This window comes from Malaya genurostris, chromosome 1 (assembly GCF_030247185.1).
Source record: "Malaya genurostris strain Urasoe2022 chromosome 1, Malgen_1.1, whole genome shotgun sequence".
Taxonomy (NCBI): domain Eukaryota; kingdom Metazoa; phylum Arthropoda; class Insecta; order Diptera; family Culicidae; genus Malaya; species Malaya genurostris.
This window is the reverse complement of record NC_080570.1, coordinates 66625207-66649635: the sequence shown is the minus strand read 5'-3', so window position 1 is coordinate 66649635 and position 24429 is coordinate 66625207. Positions and strand designations below refer to the sequence as shown.

Below are 24429 nucleotides of genomic sequence, written 5' to 3'. Positions count from 1 at the left end.
GTGATGCAGCCGGTAATACACCTGCTGATTCCACCGAATTTATATGTTCAGTGCTACCAGTCTATCAAAGGTGCGTTTACAATTTAATTTCAAACATTCTATTTTTTTTTAATAATATATGCTCAAACAAATGTAAAGCACGATTTCATATTGAAATATTCATTTTGATCGATATTTCGTCGATGTTTGATGGAAAATTGAATACATTCTTAGTTTTGGATTCGTTGAGCTACACTGCTTCAGTACATCTGTATTGGATTGCGCTATACAAAATAAACAAAAATGAACATGTTCCGTGAAAAAGCAATTTTACCGAAAAAGTAAAGAGTTGTTCAACAAAATACCGCATTTATTGCCTTTGGGTTCTTCGAGCAAAGGCTTCTATTTCGCAGGAATTTTAATAAATAAATCTTAATTTTGAAGCAAACTCTGCGAGAGAAAATCCGCATAGAAACGTGTTAGTAAAAACTGAAACTGAAACTAAATTATTTTTCACTAGCAGTTTTCATCAAAACGGAAAAGGTTTCGTTAAAAGTTTCAACTTTTCTTGAATTGCCATTCTAAGCAGAAACGACTGATTTGTTTTATTTTCATCTATATCATAGTTTTATCTGATCAAATCCGGAAAAAGATTATGCAACTTGTTTTTATGCACACATTATAGACATTACCTATCCGCTTGCAAGGTGCCTTTCCCCTTAATCTAAAAAGCAAACAAACAAAGAGAGGCTCGCATTTTCTGTTATCGTTGGACAATTGAAATGATGTAAGGCTTCATATTGATTCAAAAATCTCCCGCTTTCACTTATATCCCACAGTTTCAGTTTTCAACTGGTCCGTTGTCCGTAGAAACAAAAACAGTGCCATACCCCAGTCAGAATCCACTGAAACTGGAGATGAAGGAATCATGGAAACTAAAAAAGGACCATTGTAAAGGTTGTTCATTAAATCGTCTTACAAAGCTGCAGAGAGATATAACCCCTTTCCAACCTTACCTGAACTCGAAAAAAATCTAAACGAGAAGATACCGGTTCAAGAGCCGGTACATTACCAGATGAAGTCGTTCTGAGGTTAAGTTTTATTTTCTGATTTTTATCAAAATGTTAGAACCCATCAATAGGTACTAAGAGTGACGACAGCTTCTCGCTATCACCCGCATTCATTTTTCATGGCAACGATCGCTTTTCACAAGTACCACCCATGGTGCAAAAAACAACATCCGAAATGTGGAATGGAATGAAAGTGACCTGTTTTCGAAGACTGTTCAACCCAACAAAAGTTGATAATCTATTTTTATTAAATTTCCGCTTATAATTCTGATTCTCATCGCCACAATGGCAAAGCGGAGTGCAGATTAGAACTTTGAGTTTGTAGGTATTTATAAGCACAAAGGAGAAATGACTTGTATGTCGTATATCACAATCTGCAGAATGATGCATCGTTAGATAACGATCTGCACTACTAAAACTTTTAAATAATGTATTTTTTTCTACATGCATTTCATGTTTCTGTATGTACTAACAAATCGAGTATGCTCTATTTGCGTTCAACAAGTTTAGTGCATAAATGTAAGATCGTCATATAACATATGCGAGTGTTATCACATTTGAATCTTTAGTGTTACAAGTAGATATCGATTACTTTGCACATACGACTTATGTGCGTTACTTTATGACATAGATCTATGCCTTAATATATCAGTTGGCTCCGTATTGATGAATATATGTTTCCTCGATAATCTTTATATTCCCTGATTACTACGGCAATACAAAATGTCAAAAATGTAATTAAAAAGTTTCAAATAAAATGGCAAGAATCTACGAGGAACTGACTAAATCAGGTTTTCAACCACATATTTTAGAGATTGTGTACAGTAAGTAAACACATTAGAATTTAGTTTCTACAATGACTGAGTGGAAACATATATTCGTGAAGCCAAATGAATGAAAAACTTATACGCTCAGAGACTGTACTCGAACCTGCGTTCTTATGCATTCCGTGCATACGCGCTACCATTTCCCTACCATAAGCCTTGTGATAGACACAGCTCTAAAACACGGTTAGGCATGATAGAATGTAAATCGAACATGGTCTACATCCTGGCCGCCTCCGGTCCGGTACCATACATCCAAACATCTTCTCTATTCATCAAACACTAGTCTCCCGCTCTATTCCTATTTTCCGCTCAAGCACTGAGTGTATTTATCAGAAATCAGGAATCAGAACAAATCGGCTCAGATGGCACGTTCCACTTCTTATGTGGAGATTTGTGCTTAGCCATAAATTTGCATATCATCATTTTCCTGAATAAAATCAGAAAGGAATACACCCAAACCTCCATTTACGTAATAATCGAGACATCATAAATCAAGATATGACGTAAAAAAAGTTAACGCTATTTGGAATTTTCAATGTAAAAAAGCTTACGTTATTTGAAATTTTCAACGTAAAAAAAAAGTTTTCCCTATGTATGTATATTATTGGATATGTATAATATAATGGATAACTATGGAACGAAAATTATTAGTATTTGCAGGAAAAGGATGTTCTAGGTCGCATCAATTTCCAAGATGGCGACTTCCGGTTCACCGATATTCGTGACTAACCAGCAGAATATGGGTATTTTCGGAACGGGTTTGGTGAGTACATGTTGTAAAACGATGATGGCGATGTTTGAGGTGGTGCTGAGTTCCAAGATGGCGACTTCCAGTTTATTGATATTCCTTGAAAACCCGTATAATATGGGTATTTTTGGAATGGGTTTGATGAATACATGTCAGAAAACGATGTTTGAGATGGTTCTGAATTCTAAGATGGCGACTTCCGGTTTATTGATATTCCTTGAACACCTTTACAATATGGGTATTTTCGGAATGGATTTGGTGAGTACATGTTGTAAAACGTTGTTTGAGGTGATTCAGAGTTCCAAGATGGCGACTTCCGGTTTATTGATACCCCTAGAAAACCCTTATGATATGTGTATTTTTGGAATGGGTTTGACGAGTACATGTCAGAAAACAATGTTTGAGGTGATTTTGAATTCCAAGATGGCGACTTCCGGTTTATTGATATTCTTTGAAAACACTTATAATATGGGTATTTTTGGAACGGATTTGATGAGTTTCACTTCAAGTAGCGATACGGAAGCTGCTGTTTCGGATGTTCCAGTTGACATGATAAACTTAAACACTTTCATCGTTACCCCGGAGATAGTCCAATGCGCTGCAAAAAGTTCATTTTCTCCTGGGCCCGATGGCTTACCTGCTGTTATGTTACATCGCTGTATTGACACTTTAGCTGGACCACTAGGTGTTATTTTCACTCGATCATTTGAGCAAGCTAAATTCCCGCGGATATGGAAACAATCCTACATTTGCCCAATATTCAAAGATGGCGATCGTCGTAATGTTGTAAACTATCGTGGCATAACTAATCTTTCCGCTTCATCGAAACTTTTAGAGATTATTGTAAGTAATGCTATATTAGATCAAGCAAGGAATTATATATCATTCGATCAACATGGATTCATGCCAGGAAGATCAGTTGCAATAAATCTGCAACAACATTTACTTCAAAGTGTATTGCCAGCATGGAAGCTAAAGCTCAAATGGATGTCATTTACACGGATCTAAAAGCTGCTTTCGACAAAATTGACCACACAATACTTCTCAGCAAATTATCTCGTCTCGAATTTTCCGCCCATCTTGTGTCCTGGTTGAGCTATATATCTCTGGGGGAGTTCTACGAGTAGAATTGAGCAACAGTTCAACATCACTTTTCTCTAACAACTCAGGAGCTCCCCAAGGCAATAATTTAGGACCTTTGCTTTTCGTGTTATATTTCAATGATGTCTCATTTGCTTTGGGAACTGATTGCAAACTGACATATGCAGACAACCTGAAATTGTACCTCGTTATTCACACTGTGGAGGATTGTTGGCGGTTGCAAAATGCACTTGAATCGTTTGTAGATTGGTGTAGTCGAAACAAACTTATAATCAACGTCGCAAAATGTCAGGTGATCACGTTTCACCGTACCCTGAGACCTGTTAAATTTGTCTATCGCATCGATGGCTCAGTCTTGACTAGAGTTACCCAGGTTCGCGATTTGGGAATACTGCTAGATGAAAAATTATCATTTGATTTACAACGATCACAGATCATCTTAAAAGCATCACGTCAATTGAGCTTTATCAGTAAAATCGCCAAGGATTTTAGAGATCCTCACTGTTTGAAAGCTTTTGTATTGTTCACTTGTCCGGCCTATTCTAGAGAATATTTCAGTAGTTTGGATTCCTTATCAACTTTCGTGGAGCATATGCATTGAAAGAGTTCAAAAACGATTCGTTCGTCTGGCATTACGAAACTTACCTTGACAAAATCCTGTAATCTGCCCCCATATCAGGATAGATGTCAACTATTAGGAATCGATACGCTTCATCGGCGCCGAAAAATCCAACAAGCATTATTAATCGCAAAACTGATCAATGGGGAAATTGATGCTGCTGAATTACACACTGATGTAAATTTTCGGATACCGAATAGGACACTGCTGAATACAACACTGCTTCAGCAGAGATTTCACAGGACTCGTTTTGGCTTTAATGAACCGATTACTGCTTCCATTCGAACTTTCACCGCTGTTGAAGATCTTTTCGAGTTTGGTGAATCATCTAGTCATTTCGCGAAAAAACTGAAACGATCCACTGTGATTTGAATTTTTAAGATATTTCATTAGTGACATTTGTTATACTAGCTTTAAGTTACATTGTGTTTTATTACTTTCGTACTTTCGTTGTTTTTGAAAAGATAGTGGTTTTTGCGCCCGTTTGAGAATGACAAACGAACAGTTCAACTCAAATGGGTTTTTTCCCACTCTAATTGTCCATTTAGATCTTGCAAATAAATAAATAAATGATAAATAAATGAATGAATACATGTCAGAAAACAATGTTTGAGGTGGTTCTGAATTCCAAGATGACGACTTCCGGTTTATTAACATTCCTTGAAAACCCTTATAATATGGGTATTTTTGGAACGGGTTTGATAGGTACATAAGTCAGAAAACGATGTTTGAGGTGGTTTTGAATTCCAAGATGGCGACTTACGGTTTATTAATAATCCTTGGAATCCCTTACTACATGGGTATTTTCGAAACGGGTTTAATGAGTAGATGTAGGAAGACGATGTTTGAGGTCGATCTGAAATTCAAAATGGCTTCCGGTTATTCCTTGATAACCCTTACAATTTGTGTCGATATTTCTCGAATTGCTCGAATACTTTCACAATATGCATATTTTCGGAACGGTTTTTATTAGTAAAAGCTTACATTTTGAAGCAGTAGTCTAATATCTGCAGGAGATCTAAATTATTGCCGGATTTAGTAAAGAAAAGATTTAAATACCAGACAAATCAGTTTCAAGTTATCAAAACTGTTGAAACTATGTAATACCATCCTGGAATTCAGAACCACCTCAAACATCGTTTTCCGACATCTACTCATCAAACTCGTTCCAAAAATACCCATATTGTAGTCCCAAGATACAGAGAGGCTAATCCGATTTTGATGCAAATTGTATGGTTCCATAACGAACCTATTTTCGCCAGTCTGTTCGTTTATCAGCCAGCTTGTGCTTGGGCCTTCTGATTCTCCGGGGAGAATCAGACGATGCCGTATCTGAGCCCATACCCCTTGAAGCTGGGAATAAAAAAACAAAGGTGGCGTCGAAAAGAGACACTTATTTAGATCACTAATTGGATCGTTTTTCATACGGATTTGAAAACGATCAGTTTTTCCCGGGACTACTTCTCCAGAAGGAGTTTTTCTTGCGAAGCCGCTAATTTCGGTTTCGCAAAAAATTTGTCCCATTACTATTGTTCACATTTTGCTTTTTATCAGTAGCAAACAATGCACTATGGTTTGAAACGGGAAATTAGCGTGACAAAAATATTTTCACTATTAAATATTAGTTTTTTGTAGTTGGTGTCTTCACAAAAGTTGTTTGTTATCAAATGGCGCTCCTTTTGATATAAAATATTACTAGGGTGGTCCTTATTTGGATTGAAATCTGTAATCTAACTTTCTTAATTGAACTCAAAAACGATTTTATTGTACAGTAAAGTTGTAGGAAATTTTATTTTGAGCAACTTTGCTGAAAACAGCACCTCTCTAGCTTTTCATTTCACAGAGTTACATCAATTGTACCGAGTAAGAGTAGGGTGGCTCCCGAAAAATCGATTTTTTTGTTCTAACGTTTTTGTGAAACGTTCTATGGAAAAGTTGTCTTCAGAAGAGTTGTTGAAATAAATATTGCGCATAATTTTGCTGAGAAACTTTTTCATATGAGCTACCAGTAAAAAGTTATGATTGTTTTTTCATCAAAAACTAGTCAACCTTCAAATATCAAAATTCATTAGATGCCAGATCGATAAAATGTATCCTATGCGGCTACTGAAAGTTCGTAATATAAGTAAATATTTAGAAGAAAATTGGGAGGGTGTTTTTCTTTTAACTTATTTAAATTAGTCTTAAAAATACCTTGAAAAAACTCAAAAACATTGCATAACTCTTAAACGCCTTAACGTATCAACATACTTCCTTCAGCAAAATAATAGTATCAAGTTAGCCCTACAAGTGTTCCATTCATTGTCCATTCGAGAAATGGGACACACAAAAACTACAGCCGAAAATAAATTTTTTGCTGAACAATTTTAATTAATTTATTACCAAAATAACTGATTCAATTGATTTTGATACCGTTATCGTAATGATCGTATCGTTAACATTCAAAATAAAACATTAGATAACAGTTGATTACGGTTTGGTATGTATTGAATAAATTAAGCAATTAATTATTCCAATTATTATCTAAAACTAAACATTTTGCTTGTTCGGGTAAGTCTTCTGAACTTCTCCTATTTTGTTTGTTCGACAATGCCAAGATTGGGTCTGAAGATAACAGCAGCCTTTTAAAAACATGTTCAATGTTCGCGATTCTGCTGAATTTTTTAGCATGGTGCTCTCTGAAGTTCCGGATACTTTTATTTCGAGTCTCCTGAGCTTCTTCACTAAGCATACCAATAAGTAAAATTGCGTGTCTAATTATCGTGGCTCCATGTATCAACAATTTATGAGCAGTTGGTGATAGTGGATATTAGCCATACAACGATACATACAATGCTCGTATTCTCTCAGTGTAACTTTGGAATTCGTCGATGTTTATCTTATCGGCTATTGATTACACTGAGAATAACGTGAAACCCTTCTAACGTCGTTGGAATTACCTCCTGATGGCAATGGCTCACCGATACGTAGGCCCAAATGTTCTCTAAACGCAGTTTTTATATTTGTATCTCTTCCCTTCACGGTCTTGTTCAGTTTGCTAACACGCCAGGTGGGGGTTTTCATACGCAATTCTTGAATGATATACTGTAAAATGTCCTTATTACTTCTACCAGCAATCATTAAATTTCTTAGCTTTTTGTAAGACAAAGCACTTCCTGAAACCCAAATAAATCATTAGTTTGTTAAAATGAGTAGATTTATTCTAACCAAAACTCGTTGTGCGTCGTTTTCCGGTTATCACAGGCTATTCGGTACACAAGTGGATGAGAGAAAAGGCGTCTTGGTACGATTTGGATAAAAATATTTGCGTTTCACTAACTTGCACCAGCTTGTTTGAGCTTTGGTTGTCAAGATAATGAAAATTTCTGTTGATATATTTATCATGGCCTCTACTTCGGAATAACCATATTACACAGTGTCTCTGTTGCTTAAGCTCAACTGAATATTTTGGTAATAAATTAATTAAAATTGTTCAGCAAAAAATTTATTTTCGGCTGTAGTTTTTGCGTGTCTTATTTCTCGAATGGACAATGTATGGAACACTTGTAGGGCTAATTTGATACTATTATTTTGCTAAAGGAAGTATGTTAATACGTTAAGGCGTTTTAGAGTTATGCAATGTTTTTGGGTTTTTTCGAGGTATTTTTAAGACTAATTTAAATGAGTTAAAAGAAAAACACCCTCCCAATTTTCTTCTAAATGTTTACTTATATTACGAACTTTCAGTAGCCGCATAGGATATATTTTTATCGATCTGGCATCTAATGAATTTTGATATTTGAATGTTGACTAGTTTTTGATGAAAAAACAATCATAACTTTTTACTGGTAGCTCATATGAAAAAGTTTTACTCAGCAAAATTATGCGCAATATTTATTTCAACAACTCTTCTGAAGACAACTTTTCCATAGAACGTTTCACAAAAACGTTAGATCAAAAAAATCGATTTTTCGGGAGCCACCCTACTCTTACCCGGGACAATTGATGTAACTCGGTCAAATGAAAAGCTAGAGAGGTGCTGTTTTCAGCAAAGTTGCTCAAAATAAAATTTACTACAACTTTACTGTACAATAAAATCGTTTTTGAGTTCAATTAAGAAAGTTAGATTACAGATTTCAATCTAAATAAGGACCACCCTAGTAATATTTTATATCAAAAGGAGCGCCATTTGATAACAAACAACTTTTGTGAAGACACCAACTACAAAAAACTAATATTTAATAGTGAAAATATTTTTGTCACGCTAATTTCCCGTTTCAAACCATAGTGCAATGCATTGGATGGAGTATCACTCGTATTTTGAGCACTCTCAGGACCGTTGCTTCCTCCAACATTCATAATGTGATCGTTTCGAGATTCCATCTTAGAAACAACAGAATCATGGCTGCCAGAAGCTGCAGAGTTTGAGTGCTCAGGTGTCTGAGTGAAGTTCGTAGCCATTTTCGAGAAAGCAAAGGAAAATTGATTACGAATTTCTAAAATCAAAGTAGCGTGCGTTGAGAAATACAACAAAGATCCAAAGACGCAACAAAGAAAATCAAACCGCAACGATGTGTTTAACGATTTATGAATTTTAATTGGTTTGACGTAAAGTCGCCATAACTAAATAATTTCAACAAAATTGCGGTTTGATTTTCCGTGACAAGCGATTATAAATACAAGCGAATATAAATACAAGCGAATTTAAACACACTCTTCTACTCAGTGCTTGAACGGAAAATAGGTAGAGCGAGGGGGCAAGTTCGCACTTTGCAGTGGCGATTTTATGGCCCACGTAATCGAGTGTATCAACGATAGAAAATATTTCTCTTAAATCCGGTTTTTTGTTCCAGCTCGAATATTATCTTTAAGTTCGTCAATGTTCTTCGGCTTGCTAGAATAAACACTTTACTCAGAAAAAAATTTGGTTTGTAGGCACCGAATGCCTGCCACATTTTTTTACGACAGGCACGCACACTTTTCACAATTGAACGATTTAAGCGGGTATTGAATTATAACTGAAATAACGTTTCAGTATTGTTTTTATCTGTCAAAATCCGTTGAAAAAGTGGAGTTATTGAATGTTGAAATTGGTCACATACAGATTGTACACCTTGTATTTGATTTGCCCCCAGTCGCTTTAAATGGGATTTTTGCGAATGTGGAAACAGCTATGGAATTGAGTTTAATATAGCAGAATAATAATTAATTTTGCTTTGAAAATTGCATACATATTTAATCTTATCAATATATTTATAATCAAAAAACACTCATGTTCACACATGACACAATTATTTTATTAAGCAATTGATTCATTGTATGATGAAAACAGAACTTCACAGAAGTATCATTTGATGACGTTTTTAAGCAGACTTCAAATTCGGAACAGCTGCATTAAATGCGAGCGTAAAATGCATTATTATGTGAAGTAGTGGAACGGCACTCCCGTTTATCGCTGCTCCACCATTCTCCTCATGCACTGCAATCATTCGGCAGAGTGAAATCTGCCATCTCTGCTCGATGCACTAGCTTGAAAGGTAAGATGGAAATTAAAGCATTGGTTTGGAATTTTCACGTCGCTGTGACAGCAGTTTTTCACATTTATCGCACTAGTTTGTCTGTGATATTAATAAGTTTTTGTATTGATTTCATGACAATTCTCAAAATAACGAGATATTTATCTACCAAAATATCTTTCACGATAGAAGGATCTGCTTCTGTGGATTTATTCGAACAATAAAAATTGCACAATCATTATCCTGGACTTGTACCGAGCATGTTTCCATTCAACTTTCGATATACGTACCCAGTATTGACGAAACAAGAACCTGTAGCATATACGAGAACCAAAGTGGAAAGCGTGTCCTTCAGGGATGTGTAAATGAAGAATGAACATCATAGGCTCATATCAACATCATATCAAAACAAGCCGAATCAGGTCAACTGCTCACATGAACTGTATACTCATGTTATGAAAAACAGTTCGAATCATCCATCCAATCATGAAATCCAGTTGACAAATTCCCTATTAACGGAAACTGTGATGAAATCAATGACGCACACTGATCAAAAAGGGAAACCATTGGTTTGCTGGTCATGTTTACGAGAGATCAGTATCTGTAGTTGTATACGGTACAGCAAAGGCTTCAACGTGAAATGAATACTTGTTTTGCTTCCTGATATATGTGGGGGATGCGAAAAAAAAACAAACAGACTGTAATGATGTCCAGAGCTTGCCAGTTTCTCAGATTTATGCAATCGAGATAGAGATGTTCTGGTTGGTTCTATGCTCCAAAGCGGAACTCAACCTATCGTAGCGGCGTTTTACTTTGTACAACAATTGCATGGATGGTTCACCAATTCTGCTGACTCTAAAATATTTCCTAGTCATAAGATACCGTAATTAATAAATAATTATTGGACGATGTTTCTCGTATCTATACGACCCTGAGCGACAAGAAACTCCAAAGGAAGCTAAAAGCGGCCCTTACACGAGCATTATTTTTGTCGTTTTTAATGATGACTAAGTAATGATGTATTTCAAATTTGATAGAAATCTCGTCATTACTGCACCATTACACGTTCATTAAAGTGACATTATTTTTTAGTAATGACATTTTTAATGACTCGTGTAAAGGAAGCGGAGCCACACGGACCGAAGGATGCGGCCAACATAGATATTTAGAAAATACCTTTGGCATCTTAGAACTTATGCTGTGTGCCGAAAAATTATATTATATTATTAAATAAAAAAAAGCCAAAAGTACTCCAACAATTTTGTCGCGAAAACTGAGGAGGAATTGATAAAAAAAAACGAAAAAGGAACTCAAAAACATGCCTGTTGTCGTCCGCCATGGCGAATATTCAGGTTTACTGCTGGAAGGCCACTCGCAAGAACGTAGCATATTTTGCAAGTAAGCTTAAATGTTTCCATGGGAAATTTATCAAGAGCAAATAAGCTGCCCTAGCTTTTTTTATCAATATCCGAAAAAAATCCAAACGTTATTGTTTCGTTACGTATAATCAGCATTTTACTTTAAGTTATAGTAAATCTACTTTTAACAAAAGATGATAAGAAGTAGAATAGAAATACTATACTTTGGCATGTTTCAAGAATCCGTTGGGAATTTCAAGTCCAAAATTATGTGTCCGTATTGGCCCCACTTTTTGTCCGGCGAACAGAAATCAAATATTCCCGAAAAATCAGAGAATAAAGTAAACCTTTTGAACATGAACACGAAATTGACTCTCTTTGGACGAATTTTCATCAAAATCAAAAACGGTGGTTAATCAATTTCAATATTGTTAAACGAATATATTTTCAGTGTAGTATATGATTAAGAGTGTTTTCAGTTTTTTTTTTAATTTGACTGGTTTTGTGAAAATCACTTCACTAGTACAAAACTTTTTTTCCTACATTTCTCGACTATAACATAGCCATTCGAAAATGGTTGGATAAAGTATGCAAAGTGGCATTTCTTGACAAGGTATACATGTACAGAAAGTCTCATTAAAAATCTGAGAGGGTGCTGCAAACAATTATCTCCTGCGCAATTCATCAATTTAATTTTTCTGTCAACAGATGACGCATGAAAACAATTAGAGTATATTTCGAACCCAAAGCTACATTTTGATGGTTCAACTGTTAAAATGTCATGTTTGTTTACTCGGTTTCAAGCTACTTTCAACATACTTTCATTCCATGCAAACATGACAAATTTAAAGCCAAATGAAGAGCATTTGCTGAGTGCGATAATTTTTTTTATTTTTTTCAAGATATTTTTATTCAGGCCTATTTGCGTACAAGCTTTACGTGGCCGAATAAGCCGATTTTTTAAAAAAAAAATTTTTCGAAGTGGATCTCGTTGTCACTCTTTTTCTAGGAGGAGAAGAGCTTCCATTTCCCTCCTGCGAGGGTTGAGGGGCACTTTGTTCGTGGCTCGTCTCGTCATCCATTGCCTCATTGGTTGTAGTGTTGTTGGTGTCCGTCTTCGTTTCGTTTTCCTTGTTGTTCGCAGTCTTGAGCTCGTTGTTTGTTGCTTTAGATGCGCCTTGTTGTACATTGGTTGCAGTTGCTGGTTGGTTTGATGGTGAAACATGAGTACTGCGCTCACTAGTTTTCGTTGTTGAACGGTTGACCTTGTCTTTGGTTGAAGATGTCTTTTTCGCAGTTTCAGTGCAAGGCTTACCGTAGTGTGCAGGTTGTTCACAAAACTGACATGTAATCAGCTGATTTTCATAGTTAATCAACGTTTTACACGGACGTGTCCCACCTTGATCACAAATTATGAAAGATGGAATTGTTTTACGTAGTTGCATACGCACAACTCGCAAGCCATTCCGGATGCCGGGGAAAAAATTCCGCCATACTTCCCTGATAATTTGTGATAATTTGTTTGTCTTTTAAAAAAGACACGGGAAAGTCATCGAATGCTTGTTGAGACATATTGCGATTAAAACTCGTGAACGCAAGCTCCAAAAGGCGATTTTACTGGATTGGACCGTCTATTTCCAACCTGTGATCCGCGGACCCCTGGAGATCCGCAAAATAGTTTCTTGGGCCGCGAATCATTTTCATGAACAACTTTATTCTATTTTTTATGTTTCTAGAATAACGTGTTATTGTGTTATCTTAAACACAATATTAAAATGGATTTGAGTCAATATAAAAACCATATTGTCGTTTCCTTAAACTTGTGTGTCATTTTCCATTGATACTATGCAATTTTCGAAACAGAGTGTAAATATATTGCCTGTTCACAGAATCAATTTTAAACGTGGGGTCTGCAAAGAGATCCGTGATATGAAAAGGTTGGGTGCTTTTCATATCGCAAAAGCCGATCGTAAAAGTTTAAAGATAACGAGCTACAATCATTATTGGACGAAGATGATGTACAACAAATGAAGGTGAAGAAATTGGAAGTCCCTTGGCAAGCCATTTCCGAGCCTCTGAGAGCCACAGTTCGAAAAAACCCTTGAGATTTAACATGCACAGAAAGTTCACGCAAATTTACGAGCAAGAACACGTAATATTGTGTGATATGAAATATGAAATAAGAATCAATAAGCAGCTGTGGCGATTTGAACCGAGAATCATAGGATCACAAAGTACATCCGTTGATTGACTAAACCATAAAAGCACACATCTGCTAGACTGGTAAATTGTACATATAATTCGCGTGCAGCCGCACTAGCTAACCGGTTCCAACAGTAATACTAATTCTACTCTAAAATTAAGTCATTATAAATGGTATTTTCCGTCATTTGACAAATAAAGCCTTTACGAATTGCATCGTATGTGGAATCAGGCCACCAGAAAAATTTACTACGAAAAAATTCCTGTGCTACGAAAAAAAGAACGTGAAGATTTCTTCTGGGATAGTATTCATCAATTGTCAAAGAGAACATGGGTTGAAAGCGGGAGCAAATACTAAAAAAACAATATTTCGTTTTCTACCTTGAATGTTCGATTATTTTCGACGAAAGAAACAACATTTTTAAATTGGATATCTGGTATGTTTACAAGTAACGTTGTAAAAATGAGAGAGTTCCTTCAAAATAGTCAGTAAATTCGTCTAATCAACAGGACTTGTTAGTTGATAGCCAATAAACTCACTTTTCCTATACTGGTCATCGATTTTTCCGGAAGTTCCGGATAGTTCGATTTCTCTGGAAATGCCGAGCCGGTCTTCCCAAACTTAGAGTCAAGCGAAAAGTCTCGACGTCCCAAAATGTTCTTAAGTTTCACCCGGATCATATTTCCGGTTTGTAAATTACAGTAGGCGAACGAGTTTTCACAAACTTTCATTGAAATAAAAGTCTCTTTGAATCTATTGAATGTAATCTGGGACTGAATTCCGGTTCGAGAAAGTGTTGAAAATTTCAAATCATCATATAAGTGATCACACAAAAATGGTACAAACTTTATAGAATGTTCTCAATGTTCTAATGTCACTTATGTCATATCGGTTCTCCGTTTCTGGTTTCGATATAGTAGAAACTATTGGTTAAAAACTTGGTAAAGGGTATAACATCGATTTGTCATATGAACGACAATAATAAAGAGATTATTATTATTCACGATGAGAATATAAATACCTTCATCTGAACTGTCAAACATATGAGGTTATAATGACAGATAAGTGAGTTTTCAAATACAAGAATTTGATACAAATATTTCTCTGTTTTTAATAGTTCAATCATCAAAAGCAAAGTCTTGGCATTACATTACTTTTGTGGAATTTGGCCTTTCTGTTTCAACAGACTTCGCAGCCGATTCTTAGTGTACAGAATCATCATTGCATGGCTAATACTATGGATCCTACTGATACTAAGAACCCTTTAAGGTCGGGGCTCCAACATACGACAACTGGCTTGTAAGACCAGCGTCCTATGCATTGAACCGCCAACCCGGGAAATTTTATGGTAGATATAATAATGCCAGTGTTTGTCAACTGGTAATTCAAGACCCAAATACGATAATACCAAAATTACACATCGTTTAAAAGAGACTCTTTCCAGCCTAAATTGACGCAATCTTCTGATGTTTATAATAAAATTATGTTGTCTACATGAGGTTACAATTTCAATATTAAAATAAATAAAATCGACCAACAAAATAATTCCAACAATGACTTGCCACCAATACCAGTATATACATGGAATAATTTTAATTTCAAATCGATGATAATATTAGTTCAATATTCAAATCAAGCTATTTCCGTTTCCCGTTGCAATAAGCGCAATATTGCATTATGGGATCCTCACACTGCTATGGAATTAATATCAGACTTAATCAAATTAGATACAAAATCGTCTCTGCCTCGTTGCAATGCCATCACTGTAATTGTGTATTGAATTATTGAAATTTTTCAATTTATTTAATGCATCCTACGTCATATGCATAATGTAATTCCCTGCAGCGGCCCACGTGCACATTCAGCACAACAATGAAACCCAGACAACACCATTGGCCATTACTGGGTAACAATGCCACACCGCATCTCATCGTCCGATTGGAGGCGTATGACCACCGGAACAGTGCCATGTAACGAATCAATTCAATTGCTTAGCAATCTAATCCAACCGCCTGGTTGATGGCAAACCGCACCGCATTTATTGGGATTCCGAGGGACGGCGAATGCTTCCGGCTTGTTAGTTCGCATCATATCTAACGAGAAAAATGCAACTACCAGCAGCACTTACGTTTATGGAAAGTGGAAAACAATTTACAGGATCAATAGAGAATCCTTGAAAAAAACAGCTATTGGGAAAAAATGCAAAACAGTTTTATCGCTGTCGTCGTAAAATGATTCGAAACATTTCTTGCGCATTTGAAACAAGGTAGTGAATATGTCGATTGATCCAATTGTAACCGGAAAAAAATGCTTTCAAATTATCCGATGGTGATTGATTTCTCTCGTGCAGCTTTAAGCATCAGTCGCACTATAAAACATCGTGTATTGAATTCCATTTCAAACTACAAATGGTAGCTTTTTGGGGTTTTTCGTACTGAATGACATCTGAAACTGAATTTTCAAATTCACTATTAATTTTGGATGTGAATATCTAGGCAGTATTTTGTGTATTTACATATATTTATTTGTATCCAAATGATCGAAAATGGAAAATTCTAGATGCTCTGAAAAGGCTAATTGTTGAAGCTTCTGTTGAAAATTGGTCGAGCTGTACATGTTCAAAACCTAACCACTGCTGGTACGGTTTTATTATCCAAATTTTGATTTGCATCCTACCATGGAAAACAAAGGCGTAATCCCAAAACATTTAAAAAATTCGAAATGTTTCCGGATTCCGGAGTAAGCGTACTTAAACCTACATGCTCAGGGAAAGTTATTCAAAAATTGGTAAGATTCTAAGCATGTTCAGTAGAAGTAAATCTATATAGTTACTCCAATTTTTTTTCTCGATCTAAAAAATTAGGAATAGATGAGGAACCGAAATTACTCATGATCTTCCATGGTACTTGGTGGTGACGTTTCAATATAACATTTGAAAATGATTAGTATAGTACTAGGACTCTGAGTAATTATGTTCTAGTGTGTTTAAAAAAAGCGTGATAGAAAACAAATATAATACTCTAAATGAAGAGTAATTCTGTTCATGTGAAACTTGTTCGAATCAGGTCAGACGAATGAAATAGAGAGCTATGAACGCTAGTGTACTATTATTTCAATAGTATATAAAATTTCCTATCATTACAAATTCAAAACTATGACATGTTGAGTAAGTCGATGCCTCTCACGCAGCCCGCCTGGACTCGATTCCCAACCCCGAATATAGGGTCAGGAAATTTTGCTGGCTTGAAGAGGCAAATGACCTCAACGCTAAAACCTTTTCAATCGAAACAAACAAATCTAAATTGAAGGTTATAACTATGATAATGTATAAATACATTTCCATCAATTCAAGTATTAAATTTCGGTTTGGTTCGTTACGGCGCATAAAACCGCAATTGATTTAGTATGACCATTTATCAGTAATCAACGACAAAAATACTGGAAAAATAGTGATGAACGAATAAACCGAAATCAATTTTGTACACCCAAACCTCCGTTTACGAACACTTTTTATACGTTACCTCTTTTTACGTACCTCTTTTTACGAACCAAATCCCAAATAACGTAAACTTTTTTTACGAACCTACTTCGTAAAAAGAGGTTTTGTCATTCATCGAAAGCAATTTCCGACTCCATGAAAACTACTACAATATGGGTATTTTTGGAACGGGTTTAAAGAGTAGATTCCGGAAATTGATGTTTGAGGTATTTTGGAAATCCAAGATGGCAACTTCCGGTTGATTGATATTCCTCGAAAACCCTTGCAGGTGGTTCTGAAATCCAAGATGGCGACTTCCGATTTGTTGATTTTCCTTGAAAACCCATACAATATGGGTATTTTCGGAACGGAATTGATGAGTAGATGTCAGAAAACGATGTTTGAGGTAGTTTTGAAATTCAAGATGGCGACTTCCGGTTTGTTGATATTCCTCGAATACCCTTACAATATGGGTATTTTCGGAACGGGGTTGATGAGTAGATGTCGGAAAACGATATTTGAGGTGGTTCTTATATTCCAAGATGGCGACTTCCGGTTGATTGATATTCCTTGAAAACCCTTGCAATATGGGTATTTTTGGAACGGAATTGATTATTAGATGTCGGAAAATGATGTTTGAAGTGGTTCTGAAATCCAAGATGGCGACTTCCGGTTTGTTGATATTCCTTGAAAACCCATACAAAATGGGTATTTTCGGAACGGAATTGATGAGTAGATGTCAGAAAACGATGTTTGAGGTAGTTTTGAAATTCAAGATGGCGACTTCCGGTTTGTTGATATCCCTCGAATACCCTTACAATATGGGTATTTTCGGAACGGGGTTGATGAGTAGATGTCGAAAAACGACATTTGAGGTGGTTCTTATATTCCAAGATAGCGACTTCTGGTTGATTGATATTCCATGAAAACCCTTTCAATATGGGTATTTTCGGAACGGAATTGATGAGTAGATGTCAGAAAACGATGTTTGAGGTAGTTTTGAAATTCAGATGGCGACTTCCGGTTTGTTGATATTCCTTGAGAACCCTTGGAATATGGGTATTTTCGGAACGGGATTAATGAGTAGATGTCAGAAAACGATGTTTGAGGTGGTTCTGAAATCCAAGATGGCGATTTCCGGTTTGTTGATATTCCTTGAAAACCCATACAATATGGGTATTTTCGGAACGGGATTGATGAGTAGATGTCAGAAAACAATGTGCCGGAAAGCCGTGCCATGGCTTAATGTATTCGAAGTGTCCGCAGTGTCCCAATCTGCACGAAAGCCGTCCCAGGCTTAAGTTGGAAAGCTGTCGCAAGCTTATTATTTCCGTACAATTTAAACACAACGTAGGGTTCAGATGAGCCTCATCATAATCGTGTGGTGAGCGCCATCACACATATTGTAAGGGTTTTCAAGGAATATCAAGAAACCGGAAGTCACCATATTGGATGTCAGAACTACCTCAAATATTCTGATATCTACTCATCAATCCCGTTCCGAAAATATCCATATTATAAGGGTTTTCAAAGAATATCAACAAACCGGAAGTAGCAATCTTGAATTTCAAAACTAACTCAAACATCGTTTTCTGACATCTACTCATCAATCCCGTTCCGAAAATACCCATATTGTAAGGGTTTTCAAGAAATATCAAGAAACCGGAAGTCGCCATCTTGGATTCGAGAACTACTTCAAACATCGTTTTCTGATATCTACTCATTAACCCCGTTCCGAAAATATCCATATTGTAAAGGTTTTCAAGGAATATCAACAAACCGGAAGTCGCCATCTTGAATTTCAAAACTACCTCAAACATCGTTTTTTGACACCTATTCATCAATCCCGTTCCGAAAATATCCATATTGTAAGGGTTTTCAAGGAATAACAAGAAACCGGAAGTCACCATATTGGATGTCAGAACCACCTCAAACATCGCTTTCTTACATCTACTCATCAATCCCGTTCCGAAAATATCCATATTGTAAGGGTTTTCCAGGAATATCAAGAAACCGGAAGTAGCCATCTTGAATTTCAAAACTAACTCAAACATCGTTTTCTGACATCTACTCATCAATCCCGTTCCAAAAATACCCATATTGTAGGGGTTTTCAAGAAATATCAAGAAACCGGAAGTCGCCATCTTGGATTTCAGAACTACCTCAAACATCGTTTTCTGATATCTACTCATTAACCCTGTTCCGAAAATACCCATATTGTAAGGGTTTTCAAGGAATATCAACAAACCGGAAGTCGCCATCTTGGATTTCAGAACCACTTCAAACAGCGTTTTCCGACATCTACTCATCAATTCCGTTCCGAATATATCCATATTGTTAGCGGTTTTAGGCAATCTCAATAAACCGGAAGCCACCATCTTGGATTTCGAAACGTCATTACATCATACTTGCACTTACTCTTCACATCCGTTCCGAAAATAAACATATGATGCGCGGTTTCCACAATAATCACACAAAACTTTTTTTACGAAGTAAATTCCAAATAACGTAAACTTGTTTTACGAACCAAATCCCAAATAACGTAAACTTTTTTTACGAACCAAATCCCAAATAACGTAAACTTTTTTACGAACTACCTCTTTTTACGAACCCCCGTTTAGTTCGTAAATGGAGGTTTCGGTGTACAGCTTTGAAGTCAATCGAAGTAGAAATCTTGGGCCTGTGCCTGTGCCTTGCTTCTTCGTAGAATGAGATAGCCATAGATAAAGGTCCATAACTTCCAGAGTTTCGTCCAATAGGCTTGAAAATTTCACAGAAAATTCTTCAAATGTTTGACTATACGAAAACATAAAGAAAATAAAAAAATGATTTTTCAAAAATGTTAGACCCTACCCGCCCCTTAAGGGTTCAAACATCATTTTCTGACATCTACTCATCAAACCCGTTCCAAAAATCTTCTCTGAAGCGACAAACGGTCGCTTATTCTCGTTTCGCGATCCGATTCTATACAGGCAGTTGATAATTGCGATAGAATCAATTTACTATTGCCACTTATTCTAACTATGTGCATATAATCTTTGTATAAGTTGTGTCTATGAAAATGTATGTGAATGCTCCACACAAGGGTTTTGAAATATTGCAACCTAGTATGAAATTCATCAAGTTGAATCATCGATTCGATTTTCTGCGATAATTGTCAACTTGCGATTGTCTCTTGGGAAATTCCACACAGCAACGATCATTATCAGACTGTAATTTTTTTTAAGGGCCGAGAAATACTCAGAGTATGAAGTGGAGCGAAGGAATGTAGAAAAATTCTCTCGCGGTTCATGCATTGAATGACTCGAGTTCTTGTAGCATCTTCTACCGGATTGAAAATGTTGTATACAATATAGATAGCAATATAGCAGCTTCTGTGAAATTTTCGGCAATCACCAACACTGCCCATATCACATGGAATATTGTGATATGGTGATTTTTCAAGATCGAAAATTTTCGAACCTTAACCTATTTTGCTCAAATTATGCATGGAGAAATTTTTCGGAGTGCTTAAACTTTTGAACACTACCATTTTTACGAAATTAGAGGTGATCAAAAAATATTGGCACGTGTTTTGTCGATTACGTCACTTATACCATCATATCTCCGGAACCAGAAGTCACAGTCTGTTGATCTTTGAACTTGATCAATGACATTTAGCATGACAGTAGCATTCAAACGAGCCTCAGTTTTTAAAATCGGCTCAGTCAACTCTGAGAAAATTGAAACGTAAAAATATCTTCTAAAATTGCACACATGTCCACACACACAGACATTTTCCGATCTCGTCGATCTGAGTCGATTGGTATATAACACTACCGGTCTCCGAGGCTCCATTCGAAAGTCGGGTTTTCCAGTAATTCTAATACTGTTCTGTAGAGAAAGACAAAAATGGTGCCGTTGCTACAAATAAATGGTTATTACGGTTTTTAGAATGATCTTTCGAATAGGGTAAAGTGGTATAATAAGCCCCCCTTAAGAAAACTGAGATATTTCTAAATGTACTGATATATTTTCTTAGAGAATGGAGATATTTCTTTGAAATACACCTGAGGAACATAATTTTCAATAATTCCGGCAGAAGCGATGAGTATTGATTGTTACAAACACATTTTCCAAAACGACCACATTCTCAGTTTTTTGCTTGCCGTAGACATAACATAACATAACCCCAGTAGCCGTATAATATGCCTTACAACAAATCAGTGGTATGCCCCACAACAAGAGACATTACGCCCCGCAACAATATGCTCCTTGAAATGTCGATATAGAAGAAAAGCAGATAAAGAAGATATTCTTTGCATCAGAAATCAATTTCATAATCAATTAATTACAATTAGAAACCTCCTCCCAACGCTACATTTTATTTTAATTGTGATAAAACACGATATTTTATTCAAACTAAAAATTGATCCTTTATTGTAACTTTATTAAACTTGAGCATAATGAAAACCGAATGAAATTTAAGTTATTCCTTCGTGAATTTTCGAACTTTTCATCGAACGCTCTTCATCAAGTTCCGGGCAGGTGTTGCATCGCATTTTTTGGACGTTTATGCCCCAATTTTTTGAACTCCTGCATTTTCCCAGCTGCCTTACCAGTCTTCTTGAAGACCCTCTTCACGATTGCTCAGTAACGTTCGATGGGTCGAAGCTGTGGGCAATTTGGTGGATTGATATATTTTCAACGAAATTTATACCCTTCTCCGCAAGCCAATTGAGAATGGTTTTGGCATAGTAAGCCGACGCTAAATCCTGCCAAAACAGTGGAGGTGTACTATGTTTCTTATATAAAGGCAGCAATCTCTCCTGGAGACACTCAGATCGATAGATTTCTGCATTTATAGTTCCGGTAGTGTAAAAAATGGTTGACTTCAAACCACAGGAACACATTGCTTGCCATACCAGTATCTTTCGACCGAGTTTCTCTACCTGAATCGACCTGTACGCATCGCTCACATCCTCCCCAACAACGACAGTTAAGCATTGTGGGCCTGAAAGGATTTTTGAGTCCTCCTTTACATAAGTCCCATCGTCCATCAAAACGCATGCATCCGGAAACTGCAAAAGACGCGAATAAAATTTCCGGGCCCTTGTTGCTGCTCGCTTTTTTTGTTCTACACTTTGTTTCGAGATTTTCTGCTTCTTGTAGGTCTTCAGGTGATTACGCCTCTTGATATACTGGATCATTCCGACACTCGTTCCAGCTTTTTTGGTCAAATCACGTATTGACATTGATTTTTTCTTCAAGACTAGAGATACCACTTTTTGGACTAGTTTCGGGTTGGAAAAACCGAGTTTTCTGCCTCTTTCTGGTAGCTCATCCAACGAATAGTGTTCTCCAAACTTATTATTGATGGTTTTACCACTGGCATGGTGAATTCCAAACCGTTTTGCCAATTTTCGCATAGGAATACGCTTCTCACTTAGCCATGTGTCCAGAACCTTAATTTTCACTTCCTTTTCAATACGCGACGTTTTGGAAACGCGGAATTTCAACCGCACAAACAAGTAAACATACGAAAGCTAACAGCCAAACACACAGCATGCTGTGTTCTGAACATAAAAACAACATCACAAATACATGCATACAACACGAATGTATGTGGATAGCTTATTTTCGATACACTCCTTATGCTCCTTGAAATGTCGATATAGAAGAAAAGCAGATAAAGAAGATATGCTTTGCATCAGAAATCAATTTCATAATCAATTAATTACAATAAGTAACCTCCTCCCAACGCTACATTTTGTTTTAATAATCGTTATAAATCTTTCAACAATATTTTAACTTAAAGAATACTGTTGAATCGAAGGTGGGGCATAATGTCCGTAGAGTGACTGTTATGAGAAAATTAGTATATCAAAGAAATGGCATTGTTTCTTTGGATGTTTATACTGTAAATAGAGACATTAGCACTGCTAAAAGTCAATTACTAAGTAATAACCGACCATTAGACGTTTTATACGGTTAAAATGCTTTTTTATTCAAAGCCAAGCCTTACATCGAAAAGCTACCTAATGATATTTTCAGTTTTTCATATTTTCCATCAAACGACAACTGCCAAACTTGCATAGCAGAAAGATCCTACGAAAAGATAAGTTATGTTTTTATAAGCGTCTATTTTTCAAAACAATTCATTTAAGGAGCAAGACTCCTTGCAAGCGTGTTAGTAATGTCGACAATGTGTGCGTAAAAACAAATTCCGGTGCTTCTTTTTCTGATTTTAATCAATAAATCTTTCATATGGTTGAAAAATAAATCAATCGGATCATTCTGCTTAAAATTACAATTCAAGAAAAGCGAAAATCTTAGTCTTAAACTCTTCCGCTTTCCTTAAAACTGCTCGGGAAAAAATATTTCAGTTTCAGCTTACTTCCACTGACACATTTGATTAGTAACAAACACATTCCTGTATGGATTTCCTTTTGCAGAAATTATTGCGATTTAAAGATTCACGTACCTTCTATTAGTGATCCGGCAAAAAGAAACCTTGAATTTAACACGCGAAAGGCAATGGATATGGAATGTTGTCGTAAAACTATTTATTTTTCCGGCAAACTGCTTTTGTAACAGAAAATATTTAGTTTTGTTTATTTTGTGTAGCGCAATCTAATACAAATCCATTGAAACAGTGTTGCTAACTTTTTTATTAGGGAATTGAAATCTACATTCATTAAACGTAAGCAATTTTCCATCAAACGTTGGTAAAAAATGTATCGAAACTGATATTTCATCCAAAAAGTCTGGCTTAAAGTTCGTTTGAGAATAAATTATTGTTAAAAAAGATTCCTTGAAACTCAATCGTGCAAGCCACTTTGATAAACTGGTTGCACTGCATATATGAATACATAGATCTATGACATACACGGAACCGCAAATCAACCTAATTTTAAGTACATTCCACCCAATTTGGGGGTTTCGTTCAATAACCTAATTTTAGGTAAAGTGGCTCTAGGTAGTTTACGTAAGACACGTGCAAAAAAATACTCAAAGATGAGTTATATTTACTCTATAGTTGAGTCATATTGACTCAATTTCAAGTTAATACGGTTTACTTAATTTTAGCTTATTGAACGAAACTCTCGCTGTTGGGTGGTTTTGCTCTTTGTATTTTGACAACAATTGAAGGAGCGAATGAAAGGAAGTACTCAAAATTAAGTAAAAAGAAGTCAAATAATAGGTAGTTTTTATTTTCCGTGTACGTACCAAATAAAATGTACGTAATACACAAATTACCAACACAAGTTAACTTGGTTTACTCTTGATCCTTAAATGACGTTGCTCGATACAATCGCAGCAGACGTGCCCATCGGAATTAAATAATTTTCGTTCCCGTCAATATTATCCGAAAATTTATGTCGTTGCTCGTTTCCAATTATAAACATTTGTTATCTATTAAACGGTCTATTATGGATATTTTTAATTCACTGATTTCTCGTTCGTTCGTTTATTTTTCTAATAGATTTTCGGAATTTTCATTGTAAAATACATCTAACAGTTCGGTGGATGAACATTAGGGCGAGGCAATGTTGTATAAAAAGGTTTATT

General features: G+C 36.0%; 1 protein-coding gene across 1 annotated transcript in view; it reads right to left on the bottom strand.

The window, feature by feature from the left end:
* Positions 1 to 24429, bottom strand: part of LOC131426078 (allatostatin-A receptor-like) — a gene marked incomplete at its 3' end in the record, with an annotated part of 243134 nt that overhangs the window by 60740 nt on the left and 157965 nt on the right. The gene's annotated exons all lie outside the window — the stretch shown is intronic.